Source organism: Cherax quadricarinatus, chromosome 39, assembly GCF_038502225.1.
Source record: "Cherax quadricarinatus isolate ZL_2023a chromosome 39, ASM3850222v1, whole genome shotgun sequence".
Classification (NCBI taxonomy): domain Eukaryota; kingdom Metazoa; phylum Arthropoda; class Malacostraca; order Decapoda; family Parastacidae; genus Cherax; species Cherax quadricarinatus.
The window spans coordinates 1922597-1941421 of NC_091330.1; the positions used below are offsets into that span (position 1 = coordinate 1922597).

The 18825-nt window shown below is 46.1% G+C and overlaps 1 protein-coding gene across 1 annotated transcript in view; it reads left to right on the forward strand.

Annotated features, from left to right (window-relative positions):
• Window positions 1-320: 320 nt before the first annotated feature.
• Hil (peptidase hillarin) overlaps window positions 321-18825 on the forward strand; it is a 114471-nt gene continuing 95966 nt past the window's right edge. Inside the window, exon 1 of the mRNA XM_070092264.1 lies at window positions 321-496. The gene's annotated coding sequence lies outside the window, so the exon portion shown is untranslated. The remainder of the gene's footprint in view (window positions 497-18825) is intronic.

Genomic DNA, 18825 nt, shown 5'->3' on the forward strand with positions numbered 1-18825 from the left:
TTAGCGGTTCTCCCTAAATATAATAATAAGCATGTCAGTCAAAAAAAAAACCTTGTTTCCAGATATTTTAGTTTCCGGGCGCTGGAGTGCGCATGCGTGAAGAGGCTCACCTGTGGAGTCGCTGGAATGTTTATGGAGAAAATTAATTAAAATCAGCAGATTTCTTCTTTTATTTCCTTAACAGGTAAAGAAGCTACATGTGCAGTTCTCCAACATAATTAAAAAAATGTTCAATACACATTACAGGAGAGAGAGACGTGTCTTTCCTTCCACATTTACTTCCATAATGGTGGTACCTGTGGGACCAGTGGGTCGACCAACTAACAGGTTCAGTTAGTGTGCATGTGATGGTGATATGGTGAGGTGTGCGCGCCTCATCTCCTGCCCTCGGATTATTTTTTTTTATTCTGTTACTGTGATACTAAAGCAGTTGATGAGCGGTAGACGCGTGGTGTGGTGAGGGAGGACCAGGAGCGTTCGCCACCCACCCACACAGGTACGAAGCACAGGTCTACAAATGTAGAGACAGGTGCAGTTACTTGACCGACCAATCCTTCCCCCTCTACCCCACCCAGAACTGACACACTGCTAGGTGTTAACACCACAACACCCACACACATCACAACACACACATCACATCACACACATCACATCACACACATCACAACACCCACACACATCACAACACCCACACACATCACAACACCCACACATCACAACACACACACACCACAACACATTACAACACCCACACACATCACAACACACAGATCACAACATCCACACACATCACAACACCCACACACACATCACAACACAAACACATCACAACACCCACACACATCACACACACATCACAACACACATCACAACACACATCACAACACACATCACAACACACACACATCACAACACCCTCACACACATCACAACACCCACACACACATCACAACACCCACACACACATCACAACACCCACACACACATCACAACACCCACACACACATCACAACACCCACACACATCACAACTCACAACACACACATCACAACACACACATCACAACACATTACAACACACACATCACAACACACTCACATATCACAACAACCACAAACACACATCACAACACCCACAAACACACATCACAACACCCACACACACACATCACAACACATCACAACACACATCACAACACATATCACAACACATCACAACTACAAACACACACATCACAACACCCACACACACATCACATAATCACAACACCCACACATCACAACACCCAAACACACACATCACAACACCTACAAACACATCACACCCACAAAAACACATCACAACACCCACACACACACATCACAACACCCACACACACATCACAACACCCACACACACACATCACAACACCCACACACACACACACATCACAACACCCACACACACACACATCACAACACCCACACACACATCACAACACCCACACACACACATCACAACACCCCCCACACACACACATCACAACATCCACACACACATCACAACATCCACACACACATCACAACACCCACACACACACACACACAACACCCACACACACACAACACCCACACACACACACAACACCCACACACACACAACACCCACACACACACACAACACCCACACACACACACACACACACACAACACCCACACACACACACACAACACCCACACACACACACAACACCCACACACACACACAACACCCACACACACACACAACACCCACACACACACACAACACCCACACACACACACAACACACACACAACACCCACAACACCCACACACACACAACACAAACACACAACACACACACACACACACACACACACACACACACACACACACACACACACACACACACACACACACACACACACACACATCACAACACCCACACACACACATCACAACACCCACACACACACACACACATCACAACACCCACACACACACATCACAACACCCACACACACACACATCACAACACCCACACACACACACATCACAACACCCACACACACACACATCACAACACCCACACACACACACATCACAACACCCACACACACACACATCACAACACCCACACACACAACACCCACACACACACACACACACACACATCACAACACCCACACACACATCACAACACCCACACACACACACATCACAACACCCACACACACACATCACAACACCCACACACACACACACACACACATCACAACACCCACAGACACATCACAACACCCACAGACACATCACAACACCCACAGACACATCACAACACCCACAGACACATCACAACACCCACACACACACATCACAACACCCACACACACATCACAACACCCACACACATCACAACACCCACACACATCACAACACCCACACATCACAACACCCACACATCACAACACCCACACACATCACAACACCCACACCCATCACAACACCCACCCATCACAACACCCACACAATCACAACACAATCACAACACACACACAATCACAACACACACAATCACAACACACACAATCACAACACACATCACAACACCTACATACACACATCACACCCCCACACACACACCACCCACACACACACATCACAACACCCACACACACACATCACAACACCCACACACACACACATCACAACACCAAGACAGGATGTTCCAGAGACTGAACACAGCAACACGGGGACACAGTTGGAAGCTGAAGACACAGATGAATCAAAGGGATGTTAGGAAGTATTTCTTCAGCCACTGAGTAGTCAGGAAGTGGAATAGTTTGGGAAGCGATGTAGTGGAGGCAGGATCCACACATAGCTTTAAACAGAGGTACGATAAAGCTCATGGTTCAGGGAGAGTGACCTAGTAGCGACCAGTGAAGAGGCGGGGCCAGGAGCTCGGACTCGACCCATGCAACCTCAACTAGGTGAGTACAACTAGGTAACTAGGTGAGTACACACATCACAACATCCACACACACACACACAATCACAACATCCCCACACACACACAATCACAACATCCACACACACACACACACATCACAACATCCACACACACACACACACATCACAACATCCACACACACACACACACACACATCACAACATCCACACACACAATCACAACATCACAACATCCACACACATCACAACATCCACACACACGTCACAACATCCACACACACACACACAATCACAACAGCCACACACACACACACACACACACAATCACAACAGCCACACACACACACACACACACACACACACACACACACACACACACACACACACACACACACACACACACACACACAACAAAAACAACACACACACACACCACACAAACCCCACACACCCACACACACACACACACCCACACACACACACACAACACAACATCCACACACACACACACATCACATCCACACACACACACAACACCTACACACACAACACCCACACTCACAACAGACAATCACAACACTACACACATCACAACACCCACACACATCACAATACCTACACACAAACAACGCCTATACACACATCACAACACAGACACAACATCCACACATCACAACACCTACACACACCGCACCCACACAGACATCACAACACCCACACACCCACATCACAACACCCACACACCCACATCACAACACCCACACACCCACATCACAACACCCACATCACACCCACACACACACATCACACCCACACACACACATCACACCCCCACACACATCACACCCACACACACATCACACCCACACACACACATCACACCCACACACACACATCACACCCACACACACACATCACACCCACACACACACATCACACCCACACACACATCACACCCACACACACACATCACACTCACACACACACATCACACCCACACACACACATCACACCCACACACACACATCACACCCACACACACACATCACACCCACACACACACACATCACACCCTCACATACATCACACCCACACATACATCACACCCACACATACATCACACCCACACATACATCACACCCACACATACATCACACCCACACACACATCACACCCACACACACATCACACCCACACACACATCACACCCACACACACATCACACCCACACACATCACACCCACATCACACCCACACACACATCACACCCACACACACATCACACCCACACACACATCACACCCACACACACATTACACCCACACACACATTACACCCACACACACATTACACCCACACACATTACACCCACACACACATCACACCCACACACACATCACACCCACACACACATCACACCCACACACACATCACACCCACACACACGTCACACCCACACACACATCACACCCACATCACACCCACACACACACAACACCCACACATCACAACACCCAAACATCACAACACCCAAACATTACAACACCCAAACATCACAATACCCACACATCACATAACCCACACACACAACACCCACACACTTCACAACACCCACACACACTTCACAACACCCACACCCACCCACTTCATAACACCCACACCCACCCACTTCATAACACCCCACACACACTTCATAACACGCACCCACACACACTTCATAACACGCACCCACACACACTTCATAACACGCACCCACACCCACTTCACAACACCCACACACACACCACAACTCCCGCATACACTTCACACCCACACACACTTCACAACACCCACACACACTTCACAACACCCACACACACTTCACAACACCCACACACACATCACAACACCCACACACATCACAACACCCACACACATCACAACACCCACCCATCACAACACCCACACAATCACAACACACACACAATCACAACACACACAATCACAACACACATCACAACACCTACACACACACATCACACCCCCACACACACATCACAACATACACACATCACAACACCCACACACATCACAACACCCACACACACACCACAACTCCCGCATACACTTCACACCCACACACACTTCACAACACCCCCACACACTTCACAACACCCACACACACTTCACAACACCCACACACACTTCACAACACCCACACACACATCACAACACCCACACACATCACAACACCCACACACATCACAACACCCACCCATCACAACACCCACACAATCACAACACACACACAATCACAACACACACAATCACAACACACATCACAACACCTACACACACACATCACACCCCCACACACACATCACAACATACACACATCACAACACCCACACACACACACACACACACACACACATCACAACACACACACACACATCACAACACCCACACACACACACATCACAACACCCACACACACCACACACACCACACACACACACACACACCACACACACACAACCACACACACACAAACACACACATACATACATACACACACACACACACACACACACACACACACACACACACACACACACACACACACACACGCTCGGACTCGACCCCCGCAACCTCAACTAGGTGAGTACACACACACACACACACACACACACACACACACACACACACACACACACACACACACAACACACACAACACACACAACACACACACACACACACACACACACACACACAGCATCAGTTTGGAACCCACACCTGGTCAAACACGTCAAGAAATTAGAGAAAGTGCAAAGGTTTGCAACAAGGCTAGTTCCATAGCTAAGGGGAATGTCCTATGAAGAAAGGTTAAGGGAAATCGGTCTGACAACACTGGAGGACAGGAGGGTCAGAGGAGACATGATAACGACATACAAAATACTGCGTGGAATAGACAAGGTGGACAGAGACAGGATGCTCCAGAGATGGGACACAGAAACAAGGGGTCACAATTGGAAGCTGAAGACTCAGATGAGTCAAAGGGATGTTAGGAAGTTTTTCTTCAGTCATAAGAGTAGTTAGGAAGTGGAATAGTCTGGCAAGCGATGTAGTGGAGGCAGGATCTTGGAATCGACCCCTGCAACCTCAACTAGGTGAGTACACACACACACACACACACACACACACACAGCACCCACACACACACACACAGCACCCACACAGCACCCACACACACACACAGCACCCACACACACACACACCACAACTACACACATCACAGCACCCCCCGACACACATGCATCACAGCACCCCCTCACACGCATCACAACATCCACACACACACAATCACAACACCCACACACACACATCACAACATCCACACACACACAACACAACATCCACACACACACATCACAACATCCACACACACACATCACAACATCCACACACGCACATCACAACAGCCACACACACACACATCACAACATCCACACACACACATATCACAACATCCACACACACACACACACACACATACCCACACACACACACACACACACACACACATCACAACATCCACACACACACATCACAACATCGACACACACATCATCCACACACACACACATCACAACATCCACACACACACACACACACACACACACACACACACACACACACACACACACACACACACACACACACACACACACATCACAACACCCACACACACATCACAACACCCACACACACACAACACCCACACACACACACACATCACAACACACACATCACAACATCCACACACACACAACACCTACACACACACAACACCCACACTCACAACACACAATCACAACACTACACACATCACAACACCCACACACATCACAACACCTACACACAAACAACGGCTATACACACATCATAACACAGACACAACATCCACACATCACAACACCTACACACGCAGCACCCACACAGACATCACAACACCCACACACCCACATCACAACACCCACACACCCACATCACACCCACATCACACCCACATCACACCCACACACACCCACATCACACCCACATCACACCCACACACACATCACACCCACACACATCACACCCACACATCACTCCCACACACACACACACACATCACACCCACACACACACACACACATCACACCCACACACAATCACACCCACACATACATCACACCCACACATACATCACACCCACACATACATCACACCCACACATACATCACACCCCCACATACATCACACCCACACATACATCACAACCACACACACATCACACCCACACACACATCACACCCACACACACATTACACCCACACACACATTACACCCACACACACATTACACCCACACACACATTACACCCACACACACATTACACCCACACACACATTACACCCACACACACATTACACCCACACACACATTACACCCACACACACATTACACCCACACACACATTACACCCACACACACATTACACCCACACACACATTACACCCACACACACATTACACCCACACACACATCACACCCACACACACATCACACCCACACAACACCCACACATCACAACACCCAAACATTACAACACCCAAACATCACAATACCCACACATCACATAACCCATACACACAACACCCACACACTTCACAACGCCCACACACACTTCACAACACCCACACCCACCCACTTCATAACACCCCACACACACTTCATAACACCCCACACACACTTCATAACACGCACCCACACACACTTCATAACACGCACCCACACCCACTTCACAACACCCACACACACTCCACAACTCCCGCATACACTTCACACCCACACACACTTCACAACACCCACACACACTTCACAACACCCACACACATCACAACACCCACACACATCACAACACCCACAATCACAACTCACACAATCACAACACACAACACACATCACAACACACATCACAACACACACACATCACAACACACACAATGAAAAACCCATGGGGGTCCCCAAACATGGAGAGCCAAGATGATGGATGTGGTACTGGAAAACCTCATGCATCAACATGTTAGAGACACTACCAGAGAGAGAGGAGAGGATGAACCAGCAAGACTGGACCTTGTATTCATCTTGAGTAGTTCTGACATCGAGGATATCATGTATGAAAGGCCCCTGGGAGCTAGTGATCATGTAGTTCTGTGCTTCGACTACATAGTTGAGCTCCAAGTGGAGAGAGCAGCAGGAATAGGGAGGGAAAAACCAAACTACAAAAGGGGGAACTACTCGGGCTTGAGGAACTTCTTTCAAGACATTCAGTGGGAGAGGGAACTGACAGGAAAACCAGTACAAGAAATGATGGACTATGTGGCAACAAAATGCAAGGAGGCAGAGGAGAGGTTTGTTCCCAAGGGAAACAAAAATAATGGGAAGAACAGAACGAGTCCTTGGTTCACCCAAAGGTGTAGGGAGGCAAAAACTAGGTGTACTAGAGAATGGAAAAGGTACAGAAGACGGAGAACTCAGGAAAATAGAGAGATTAGCCGAAGAGCCAGAAACGATTATGCACAGATAAGAAGGGAGGCTCTGCGGCAATAGTCCCCTCAAGGAAGGTTCCTTGATGTTGGTGAGGGGCTCTTGATTTAGGGAATTGGATCTGTGCTCCAGTTCCCCGAATTAAGCCTGAATGCCTTCCACATCCCCCCCCCAGGCGCTGTATAATCCCCCGGGTTTAGCGCTTCCCCCTTGATTATAATAATAATAATCAGCGGCAATACGAAAATGACATAGCATCGAAAGTCAAGACTGACCCGAAGCTGTTGTACAGCCACATCAGGAGGAAAACAACAGTCACGGACCAGGTAATCAGAATGAGGAAGGGTGATGGGGAATTCACAAGAAACGACCGGGAGGTGTCAGGAGCTCAACACAAGATTTAAAGAAGTATTTACAGTGGAAACCAGTAGGACTCCAGGAAATCAGAGCAGGGGGGTGCATCAGCAAGTGCTGGATGAGGTACATATAACCAAGGAGGAGGTGAAGAAGCTGCTATGCGAACTTGACACCTCAAAGGCGGTGGGACCAGACAACATCTCTCCGTGGGTCCTTAAAGAGGGAGCAGAGATATTGTGTGTACCGTTAACAAAGATCTTAACACATCATTTGAAACTGGGCAACTCCCCGAGGTATGGAAGATGGTAAATGTAGTCCCAATTTTTAAAAAGGGAGACAGACATGAGGCACTAAACTACAGACCTGTATCACTAACGTGTATAGTATGCAAGGTCATGGAGAAGATCATCAGGAGGAGAGTGGTGGAGCACCTGGAAAGAAACAAGTGTATAATTGACAACCAGCATGGTTTCAGGGAGGGAAAATCCTGTGTCACAAACCTACTAGAGTTTTATGACAAGGTGACAGAAGTAAGACAAGAGAGAGAGGGGTGGATCGACTGCATTTTTTTGGATTGCAAGAAGGCCTTCGACACAGTTCCTCACAAGAGGTTACTGCAAAAGCTAGAGGATAAGGCACACATAACAGGAAAGGCACTGCAGTGGATCAGAGAATACCTGACAGGGAGGGAACAACGAGTCATGGTACGTGACGAGGTGTCAGAGTGGGCGCCTGTGACAAGCGGGGTTCCACAGGGGTCAGTCCTAGGACCTGTGCCTTTCTTGGTATATGTGAATGACATAACGGAAGGGATAGACTCAGAAGTGTCCTTGTTTGCGGACGATGTGAAGTTAATGAGAAGAATCAAATCGGATGAGGATCAGGCAGGACTACAAAGAGACCTGGACAGGCTACAAGCCTGGTCCAGCAACTGGCTCCTTGAGTTTAACCCTGCCAAATGCAAAGTCATGAAGATTGGGGAAGGGCAAAGAAGACCGCAGACACAATATAGTTTAGATGGCCAAAGTCTGCAAACCTCACTCAAGGAAAAAGATCTGGGGGTGAGTATAACACCGAGCATATCTCCTGAGGCGCTCATCAATCAGATAACTGCTGCAGCTGCAGCATACGGGCGCCTGGGAAACCTACGGATAGCGTTCCGATACCTCAGTAAGGATTCGTTCAAGACTCTATACCATTTACGTCAGGCCCATACTGGAGTATGCAGCACCAGTTTGGAATCCACACCTAGTCAAGCACGTCAAGAAATTAGAGAAAGTGCAAAAGTTTGCAACAAGACTAGTCCCAGAGCTACGGGGATTGTCGTACGAAGAAAGGTTGAGGGAAATCGGCCTGACGACACTGGAGGCCAGGAGGGTCAGGGGAGACATGATAACGACATATAAAATACTGCGCGGAATAGACGAGGTGGACAAAGACGGGATGTTCCAGAGATGGGACACAGACACAAGAGGTCACAATTGGAAGTTGAAGACTCAGATGAATCAAAGGGATGTTAGGAAGTATTTCTTCAGTCATAGAGTAGTCAAGCCGTGGAATAGCCTAGAAAGTGAAGTAGTGGAGGCGGGAACCATACATAGTTTTAAGGCGAGGTATTATAAAGCTCATGGAGCAGTGACAGAGAGGACCTAGTAGCAATCAGTGAAGAGGCGGGGTCAGGAGCTATGAATCGACCCCTGCAACCACAAATAGGTGAGCACGCATATACAACAGGCCTAGTGTCTAATCGACATGTGCCTAGGACAAAATGGTAACTAACACACAAATCACAACACACACAATCACAACACAGTCACAACACACAATCACAACACACAATCACAACAGTCACAACACACAATCACAACACAATCACAACACAATCACATCACACAATGACAACACGAACTTGCACACGAAAATCACTCACAACGAAAGCAAAAGACTTGGCAGACGAGGCAACATCCCCCCAATGAAAAGCAGGGGTGTCACTAGCACGTTAAGAGACCATACAGTAAGTGTCAGGGGCCCGAGACTGTTCAACTGCCTCCCAGCATACATAAGGGGGATTACCAATAGACCCCTCGCAGTCTTCGAGCTGGCACTGGACAAGCACCTAAAGTCGGTACCTGACCAGCCGGGCTGTGGCTCGTACGTTGGTTTGCGTGCAGCCAGCAGTAACAGCCTGGTTGATCAGGCTCTGATCCACCAGGAGGCCTGGTCACAGACCGGGCCGCGGGGGCGTTGACCCCCGGAACTCTCTCCAGGTAAACACAATCACAACACACACACACACACACACACACACACACACACACACACACACACACACACACACACACACACACACACACACACACACACACACACACACAATAAGGAGAGCAATCGTAGAGACAGAAATGAATATGCACAGATAAGAAGGGAGGCCCAACGGCAATATGAAAACGACATAGCAGCGAAAGCCAAATCTGACCCGAAGCTGTTATACAGCCACATCTGGAGGAAAACAACAGTCAAGGACCAGGTAATCAGGCTAAGGAAGGAAGGAGGAGAGACAACAAGAAATGACCGTGAAGTATGTGAGGAACTCAACAAAAGATTTAAAGAAGTGTTCACAGAGGAGACAGAAGGGGCTCCAGAAAGACGGAGAGGTGGGGCACACCACCAAGTGCTGGACACAGTACACACAACCTAGGAAGAAGTGAAGAGGCTTCTGAGTGAGCTAGATACCTCAAAGGCAATGGGGCCAGATAACATCTCTCCATGGGTTCTGAGAGAGGGAGCAGAGGCGCTATGTGTACCCCTAACAACAATATTCAATACATCTATCGAAACAGGGAGATTGCCTGAGGTATGGAAGACAGCAAATGTAGTCCCAGTCTTTAAAAAAGAAGACAGACATGAAGCACTAAACTACAGACCAGTGTCACTGACATGTATAGTATGCAAAGTCATGGAGAAGATTATCAGGAGAAGAGGGGTGGAACACCTAGAAAGGAATGATCTCATCAACAGCAGCCAACATGGTTTCAGGGACGGGAAATCCTGTGTCACAAACCTACTGGAGCTCTATGACATGGTGACAGCAGTAAGACAAGAGAGAGAGGGGTGGGTGGATTGCCAAGAGATTAGTGCAAAAACTGGAGGACCAAGCAGGGATAACAGGGAAGGCACTACAATGGATCAGGGAATACTTGTCAGGAAGACAGCAGCGAGTCATGGTACGTGGCGAGGTGTCAGAGTGGGCACCTGTGACCAGCGGGGTCCCACAGGGGTCAGTCCTAGGACCAGTGCTGTTTCTGGTATTTGTGAACGACATGACGGAAGGAATATACTCCGAAGTGTCCCTGTTTGCAGATGACGTGAAGTTGATGAGAAGAATTCATTCGATCGAAGACCAGGCAGAACTACAAAGGGATCAAAGGGATCTGGACAGGCTGCAGACCTGGTCCAGCAATTGGCTCCTGGAGTTCAACCCCACCAAGTGCAAAGCCATGAAGATTGGGGAAGGGCAAAGAAGACCGCAGACGGAGTACAGTCTAGGGGGCCAGAGACTACAAACCTCACTCAAGGAAAAAGATCTTGGGGTGAGTATAACACCAGGCACATCTGAAGCGCACATCAACCAAATAACTACTGCAGCATATGGGCGCCTAGCAAACCTCAGAACAGCATTCCGACGTCTTAATAAGGAATCGTTCAGGGCCCTGTACACCGTGTACGTTAGGCCCATATTGGAGTATGCGGCACCAGTTTGGAACCCACACCTAGCCAAGCACGTTAAGAAACTAGAGAAAGTGCAAAGGTTTGCAACAAGACTAGTTCCAGAGCTAAGAGGTATGTCCTATGAGGAGAGGTTAAGGGAAATAAACCTAACGACACTGGAGGACAGGAGAGATAGGGGGGACATGATAACGACATACAAAATACTGAGAGGAATTGACAAGGTGGACAAAGACAGGATGTTCCAGAGATGGGACACAGCAACAAGGGGACACAGTTGGAAGTTGAAGACGCAGATGAATCACAGGGATGTCAGGAAGTATTTCTTCAGCCACAGAGTAGTCAGGAAGTGGAATAGTTTGGGAAGCGATGTAGTGGAGGCAGGATCCATACATAGCTTTAAGCAGAGGTATGAAAAAGCCCACGGTTCAGAGAGAGTGACCTAGTAGCGATCAGTGAAGAGGCGGGGCCAGGAGCTTGGACTCGACCCCTGCAACCTCAACTAGGTGAATACAACTAGGTGAGTACACACACACAACAGGAGGTAAGACTCGACGAATCGAGCCCTGCAATCATATATAGGTGTGTACAATCACCACAACACCCACGTGCCACCACAGTACCCACTCACCACCTACACACCATCACAACAGCCGCACCGCCATTACAACAGTCACATCATCGCCACTACACCATCAGTACGCCCACTCACCACCACCGCAACGCCCACTCACCACCACAACGCCCACTCACCACCACAACGCCCACTCACCACCACCTCAACTAGTTAAATAGATATTACATGTAGGCTTATTTATTAACACTTGTAGTTGATAGACTTTTAACCCAGTACACCAACCCCCTAACAACGGAGAACTGAAAGTAGGCTGGTTAACATTAGTTTTGGGAGACGAGTTGGATTTTGACCCTTGTGAGAGTGAAGTCGGGTCCCACTTTAACAGAATACTAATTGGAATACACGATAAAATAATTTTTGCCGTATATCGTTGCTCAAGTATGTACGTTTGTCTTCGCTCACGTGACTAGTTAAAAAAAACTGTCATTAGAAAGTTGCAAGTGTTCTAAAATCGTTTCGAGTATTGTTATTTTTGTCCACAAGGTGAGGATGTTCAGTTTGTTTAGAGCAACTGTTATTTTTATCCGCATGTACTTACCTAGTTGCGCTTCCAGCAATAGATTATAGCTCCTGACTCCTGCCAGGTGTGTACGTTAGTCTCATGTGTACGTCGGTACAAGATGTATGTCAGTCCCAGGTGTGCACGTCAGTCCCTGGTGTATACTTCAGTGTAAGATGTGAACGTGGTGTTTGAGTTTATTAACTTATCTTTGTCTTACTATATAAGACAGTTGTAAAAAAGTAAATCTTGTGAATTGAATCTGAATAAAAACTTATTTCGTGTAACGGTCATCAGACTGCTTTTTTTTTTTTTTTTTTTTTTTTTTTTTTTTTTTTTTTTTTTTTTTTTTTTTTTTTTTTAAGTTGTGTTGAAAAGGACAACTCAGATATTATGAATATATAACAATTCTAGTCCCCTCAAGGGAGGTTCCTTGACACTGGTGAGGGGCTCTTGATCTAGGGAATTGGGTCTGTGACTCAGTTCCCTGAATTAAGCCTGAATACCTTCCATCCCCCCCTCCCCTACAGGCGCTGTATAATCCTACGGGTTTAGCGCTGACCTATGATTATAATAATAATTCTAGCCATTAGGTTTGAATCAAACCTCTATGATGCCTTAATGTACCTAGCCGAGTGGATGCGCATTAATTCAGTAAATATTACATTTTCTGGGTCACCTGAAGAATTGTCACCTTAAGGAAAGCAGTTAAAATTTTATGCAAGTTCTTGTAAAGGTAAATCTATTTTATATCACCAACATTTTAGCAAGGTTAGTCTCCGTGTTTGATTGGTATTGACTCAAAGTAACGTTGGCTGTGTGGCTTAGCGCTTCTTTTTGATTATAATAATAATAACGTTGGCTTCAGAAAAAAAATTGCTTAAAAAACCGACTGGTTTCCTTGGCCCGGCCGTTCTTTGAGATCCCGTTTCCTGCTTATGTAAACTGATAACGGGACCAAAAACGAGAGAAAAAAAAAGCATTTACATAAGTGCGTGTTGTATGAAACACTGATCTTAGGTTACACTGTAACCGGTTCACACGACGATTTCCGTCTGCCTCTGGGTTTTCTCTTGGCTAATGCTGAATATTCTGTTAGCTGCTTGTTGCAGTTTCAGTTGTGTATTGAAATTCAGTTAGCTATTTATCAGATGCTATCTGGAATAAAAAATACTGCTAAGTCTACCGAACTACAATTTCTCTTATCAAAAATCACAAAATTTCGTAAATCCATATTCATAAGTATGAATAATAACGACCTATACAGTGAAGGTGATAAGACTTACAGTGTGCCAGAAAAGTTGTTACAATCACTTTGATATGTTAAGCAGTACGGTAGCTAGAATGCTCACCTTTCACCTGTTGTGTATTTATATGAATGCTGAATACTTGTGTGCGTGCGTGTGTGTTTGCATTAGCAACTATTGATATAGACTGAAACTATTGACGTCCCACATTATTGAAATCCCTGAAAACAAGTTTTAAGCAGCAAGATTGCTAAGCATATGAATTATGAACACTTGCAAAGCCCAGGTTAATATGGGTGGTATTTAACAGGTCTCTCTTGTCTCGCAGTTCCTAAACAGTTACAACATGGTCTTAGATTAGCTGGAAGACAAAAGGCAGATGTAATTTGCACAAATTTTCCAAAAGCCTTCGACAAATGCAATGGTGTAATAGTGCAAAAAATGCATGGAAGAGAAATAACTGGAACAGGAGGCACATGACTATTTAACTTCCTATCAAACTGAATCCGACGAGTAATATTCAAAGTAAAATCAGAGGCTGCATGTAAGCTGGTAACCTCCGTAATACTGCCACAGTGAAATGATCTGTTCCTCAAGGTATAGTACTCGCCCAATTCTCTTTCTCATTCTCATATCCTACATAAACAGAGACATAAATCATAGCACTGTATCTTCGTTTTTTAAACGATACTAGACTATATATGAGAGTGGTATCTGTTGAGGAGAGCAAATATTCAAGCTAATATCAATAAACCAGCTCTTCCAGTGGGTCACAGGAGGACATGATTTTCATTGAAAAATTTCAATTACTCGGCTACAAAAAATGAAAGGTTATATAAAAACTGGAATCTAGGTAGTAGGTTGGTAGACAGCAACCGCCCAGGGAGGTACTACCGTCCTGCCAAGCGAGTGTAAAACGAAAGCCTGTAATTGCTTTACATGATGGTAGGATTGCTGGTGTCCATTTTTCTGTCTCATAAACATGCAAGGTTTCAGGTACGTCTTGCTACTTCTACTTACACTTAGGTCACACTACACATACATGTACAAGCATATATATACACACCCCTCTGGGTTTTCTTCTATTTTCTTACTAGTTCTTGTTCTTGTTTATTTCCTCTTATCTCCATGGGGAAGTGGAACAGAATTCTTCCTCTGTAAGCCATGCGTGTTGTAAGAGGAGACTAAAATGCCGGGGGCAAGGGGCTAGTAACTCCCTTCTCGTATAAATTACTAAATTTAAAAAGAGAAACTTTCGTTTTTCTATTTGGGCCACCCTGCTTTGGTGGGATACGGCCGGTTTGTTGAAAAAAAAAATAAAACTGGAACGGAGTATAAAACAAACTCAAACCACTCTCAAAATTTCACCATTAATTCAGATTCTAACTCTGGCAAGTTATTCTCAACATAGTCACATGTGATGAATGGTTTTGAAAACCGACAAGTTGTCGGTTTTCAAAACCATTCATCACATATTCTTCATAGATAGTCACCCTTACTGAATTTCTAATTTCACTTTCCTGTCCAATCTCGTTGCTACTACTATTTTGCACCTGTCACCAGCCTCCACTTTAGCACAGTTCTCAATGACTGCCACCGTTTAGTGCTCTTTATAAATCTAATAACTGATCTCTGGGATTGCAACACAGAGGTACTATAACAAGAAACCTGTTGCTCTTTAATTCTTCACTTCTTTCATCCAACTCTTGGGCGATTTTTTGTTAGTTTCATTTATCGTCTTGGTACGACAAGGAACTGCACCTCATTTATAGTTGGAAAAATTCTGTTACAGGCTTTACTATGTAAAGTTTAGGAGTTAACCACGATGATCATTGTGGGTGTACCGTGTTTCATGCATCGTCATATTCCCTGTCAGCCATCCCACATCCACACACCCCTGTTCCTGCTATACCCGCCATCCTCACCCTCTCCTCTACTTCATCCTCACCCTCTCCCTTCACTTCATCCACACCCCGACCCCAACAGGGTGACTACCCTCCTTCCCCAGAGTGTCAAGCACTCTTGTCACTAGTTTCAACACTGATCGATCGATACACGCACTTGCATGCAGGTATCTACACGCATACACGCGTACGCAATGACGTGCATTCGCGCACACTTGTGCACGTGCATTCACACACACGCAAGAGCACTTACATATTACGCACCCATGCAAGCGCATTCGCGCATGCAAATGCATGCTCATACAGGCACACTAATGCATGCAAGCGTACTCACGCATGCAAGCACGTACATACGCGCACTAATGTACGTAAGCACACGTATATACGCGCATTAATGCAGTGAAACGAACTCACGCACGGAAGCACACGCAAACATTGTGGTACACTCACGCAAGCACACCCAGGCATAGTACGCGCACGAAAGGACACTTAGGCATGATAGTGCACTCACGCACGCGTCCGCACTGAATAACCTCTGCAGCCAATGCTCGTTTGGCGAATTAAAGAGTTGCTTTAGGAATCTCAACAAAGTAATTCAGGGTCCTTTAAACAGCACACGTCAAGTCCATCTTGAAGTTTACTGCACCAGTATGGAAGCCACTCCTGAAAAAAAGTGCTATGAAAGTGGAGAAAGTGCAGGAGTCTGGAACGAGGCTTGTTCCAACGTTAAGGCTTATATGCTACGAGGCTAAATGATCTGAACTTGACGTGAGAGGACAAAAGAACCAGGAGACATAATAATAACATACAAAATACTCTATAGGAATTGATAAGATAAACAGGGATTGACTGAGGGGCGGAAAATAGGTACACGAAGGCATAGTTGAAAGATAAAGGCAGAGATGAGTCGCAGGGATGTCAGGAAGTATTTCTTCAGCCTTCAGGTGGTTAGGAAGTGGGATGACCTAGACCAGGGGTTATTAACCTTTTTACAATTGCAGACCCCCAGTGGACTACTCAGTATGCCCCCTATACCCCTTTCTCCAGACTGTTGAAATCACCACCACCAGTTCTATTAGGTACCAGTACCGGTTAAGAATCCCTGACCAAGACGAACTGGTAGAGGTAGGATCCATACTTAGTTTTAAGAATTGGTATTATAGGGGCGGGAAGCATCACCAAAGACATCTAATAAGGAATAGATGACGTAGATAGCAGTGTATCTTTTTTTTCAGTACTTAAAATGAGCCATTTTTTCCTGGGAATATTACTGGTGCTAGACTCGAGCATGACCGAGGACAGTACTGTTGACAATCTACCCCACCTTAAATTGCACTCTGCATTTTCTTCCGCATTGCAGTGCATATATTTTCTTTGAAGTTTACATGAACGGTAAGGTAGTTTCTGGCAGTAGGGATGAGACTGTGGTCGGGTACATATAAGCGTACAGCAACCACCCCGGAAGCTGCTACCCTGTTATATTTCGCTCATAACACGAAATATTTTAAGCTGCCGTAGCTCTTGAAGTCGTAGTGGAAAGCTTGATGATATCCTCATAACCTTATTGAAATTTCCCAGCTTAGACTGACATATTTCATTACCTCATGCATGAAAGTATTCCGGTGTGATGGGTATGACAGAAAATATTTCTAGCTTTTGTTCATACCTGCACACTGTGGTGTTCCCGCTATGTTGGGTATGTGTAGAAATATTCATTTTTTTGGCAGGCCGGGCTCTGAGAGTAGAAAACTCTCGTAACTCACCTAAGGTATATCAAAAGTGTTTCTTCCGTCTGGTAATCTCTTGGTGAAGCTTATATTTTCTTCATTGTGACATATTCTCATTCACTGCGAGTGTTCATACTATCATAACTTTGGCAAACATTGCGGCAGATACCGCAATGTAACTTAATT